The sequence below is a fragment of the Cynara cardunculus genome (assembly GCF_001531365.2).
Source record: "Cynara cardunculus var. scolymus isolate 2C chromosome LG 3, CcrdV1, whole genome shotgun sequence".
Taxonomy (NCBI): Eukaryota; Viridiplantae; Streptophyta; class Magnoliopsida; order Asterales; family Asteraceae; genus Cynara; species Cynara cardunculus.
The window spans coordinates 33510454-33514284 of NC_037530.1; positions in this window are offsets into that span (position 1 = coordinate 33510454).

Consider the following 3831-nt stretch of genomic DNA (forward strand, 5'->3'; position numbering starts at 1 on the left):
AAAATGTTGTAATCATAATTAATAATATTTAAGTTAATATATTGTAAAAACGAGATTATATTAAAACTAATACATTGTAGAAATTAGATTATATAAAGAATTAAATAAGTAAACTTACCATGATTTAGACGATTAAATGTTGGTAATGAAGATTGCATTAAGGTAATGGAGATTGTATTGAGAGAAAGGAGTATGAAATGTTGGTTTTGTATTGGTGATATTTAATTTGAATTGTTTATATAGTGGGATTGGGAAGAAAAAAGAAAAATTGAATATTGTTTTATTAGAAAGAAGTGAGAGTCCCAATACCCTCAAAATCAATGACGCGTGATCTAAACATATCTTCAAGTGTTTGATTAGTGATTTCACTTTGACCATTGGTTTGAGGATGGTAAGCCGTACTCAATTTTACCATCATACCCAACTATTTTTGCAAGTCGTCCCTGGAATTAGAGGTGAAACGACTGTCTTGATTGTACACAATTGACAACAGTATCTCGTGCCTCGAGATGACTTCATCGATATACAACTTGGCGAGCTTATCCATTGTCAAGGTTTTCCATATTGCCAAGAAATGAGCACTCTTCGTTAAAAGGTCCACCACCACCCATGTCGTTTCGTCACCTCTTACAGTTTTCAGTCACTAAATCCATGGTGATATGTTCCCACTTATATTCTAGGATCTTCAAGAATTGAAGGCTCTCATATGGTTGTTGGTGTTTCGCATTCACTTGCAAGCATGTCACTCACTTCTCTACATAATTGGCTACATCTAGCTTCATAATGGGCTACCAATGAGTCAGCTTCAAATCTCTATATATCTTGGTGCTCCCGAGATGAATAAAATACTTGGACTTGTATGCGTCTTCTAGCAACAACTCTCGGTTTCCCCCAGTCTGGGGTACCCAATATGCCCTAGGAATAATTTCAAACCTCGAACGTCTTCGGTTAAGAGCGAGTGTTGTTTCACCATCACTTCACTCTTGAGGTTTTCTTATAAAAGTGTTTCCCCTTAGGACATTTAATTCGCTCGATTAGGATAAACACCAAATCGGTTCTTGTAAGAGTATATTGAATACCACTACCACAATCTTTTCGACTCAGTGCATCCGCTGTCACATTTGCTTTACCCTGGTGGTAGAGCGATTCACAATCGTAGTCCTTAAGTAGTTCTAACCAACGACGCTGCCTCATATTCAACTCCTTTTGATCGAAGATATACTTCAAACTATTGTGGTCGGTAAAAAGCGTGCACTTAGTACCATAAAAATGGTGTCATCATAATTCCAAAGCGAACAATATCACCGAAAATTCCATGTCATGGGTAGGATAATACCACTCATGCTCCTTGAGTTACCTTGACGCGTAGGCAATCATTTTTCCTTATCACATCAAGATACATCCCAAGCCCATCTTGGACGTATCACTATACACCACAAAAGTCTTCAGATCCTTCCTTGTAATGATAGAATTAGAGCTCCACAGAACTTCCTTTGAAGAGTTTGGAAATCCTTCGCTTGAGTCTCGATCTACACAAGCTCACGTTCTTCCAAGTCAAGGTCGTCATGGAGGAAGCGATCTTGGAGAATTCTTGAATAAATCTCTTATAATATCCCTCCAAATCCAAGAAATGTCGGATTTCGAATGGAATCTTGGGTGGTTTCCGATTCATCATCGCTTCGATTATCGATTGATCTACTTTCACACTATCTCGTGTGACTACGTGACCCAAGACTTGGACTTCTTTCAACCAAGAATCACACTTGGAGAATTTTGCATACAACTTCTCCTTACTAAGCACCTCTAAGACTTCCTGGAGGTGTTGATCATGATCCGACTCGTTCTTGAAATAAACGAGTCTGTCTTCAATGAACGCGATTACCGACTTATCAAGGAATGGTCGGTAGACTCGGTTCATCAAGTCCATAAAAACCGCCGACGCGTTCGTCAAACCAAATGACATTATTAAGAATTAATAATGGCCATAACGCACCTTAAAAGCCGTCTTCGCAACATCATCATCTCACCTTCACTTGATGATATCCCTAATGGAGGTCGATTTTGGAGAAGCAACCTGCTCCTTGAAGTTGATTAAATAAATCATTACTGAACTGGATATTTTTTCTTCTCGGTTGCTTTGTTTAGCTCTTGCTAATCGATGCACATTCTCATAGTGTCATCCTTCTAGTTCATGAATAAGACCGGAGCTCCCCAAGGCAACAAACTCAGTCTCATAAATCCCTTATCAAGAAGATCTTGCAAGTATGACATCATTTCTTGCACTTATGATGGAGCCAAACAATAAGGCTCTCTAGCAATTGGAGCAGCTCCTAGAACAAGATTAATTTGAAATTCTACTTGTCGATCCCAAGTCGGTCCTGATCCTCTGTTGGTCACGTGCTAGGCACATTTAGGGGTTGTTTGTTTACCTCTTAATAGTTCGATTAAGAGACAACATCTGAATCATTAAGTGGTGAATCTTGTTTGGCAAAAAAAAAAAAAGTCTGTCACTTAATGGTTCTAAAACCCTCTGAATGATTTTGTATCCTGAGCCTCCCTTAACCATTAAGCGCCCTGATTTCATTGTAAACAATTACCAAACAATTATATTTCATCTTGCACTATACCATGAAAGCCTCTTAATCATTCTGACTACTTAATCATTATGTGTCAAACCATTAAGCAACTGCCAAACAACCCCTTAGCCATCTCTACTCTAGTGTTTAAGGAAAAAATTAATATGTAAGAATGTATTTAGCAATATATAAGGATGCATTAGCCCATCTTGAATAATTTTCATTTATTCTTCTACTCTAGGTGAAATGAATGACCTTAACCAAAGTGAGTTTGGTTGACTATTTGTGTCAAAAAGTATACATATTTAAGTAGGGAAAATGTCATAATCAAAATTTTCTATTTGAAGTTATTAAATTTTGAATTTTTTTAACAAATAAAACTGATTAAATACGTATTTGTAACCTATAAATCGATTGATGTAATAAAAATCTTTAAAAAGTCTGAAAAATACCAACTTACTTTCTATTTTGTGCAGTATGTCTTTGAACTTTTTTTTGAACAAATAAATCTCTTAACTTACAAAATGAAATAAATATATATATTTTCTTATCATCAACAAAATACAATAAACCAATTAAACAAATATCATTTTTATTACTAAGGGGTTGTTTGGCAGTTGCAGAATAATTTGGTACATAATGATTAAGTGATCAGAATGATTAAGAGACTCTCATGATATAGTTCAAAATGAAATATAATTCTTTAGTAAATGTTTACACTGAAATTAGGGCGTTGAATGGTTAAGGGAGGTCTATGATACAAAATCATTCAGAGGGTTTTGGAACCATTAAGAGACATACTTTTTTTTTTTGTCAAACAAGATTCACCTCTTAACGATTCAGATCATGTCTCTTCATGGAACTATTAAGAGATAAACAAACAACCCATAATTCTGTAAAAATTATGTCAAAAGCATGAATAGATGCATACAAAATTTATGCTCAAAACCTTCACAAAATATACTCAAAGTTGTTATCTTGTTTAAAATATGTATCAAAAGATATGTTTATCCCATCAACAAATGAATATAACCAAAGTTGTGTCATTTGCAATTACCAAGTAATGTCTAATTTAAATTAAGAGTCTTATTTATTGAAGACTCACTTCCATCTTTATCATTATATATATATGGTTTATTTCAAATACAACCTATCGCATTTGTACAACCAATGCAACCCAATAAATTGAAATATTTATGGAAGTGATTAGAGTTCATTTATTATGATTTAAATATTTATGGAAGATGAATACGGT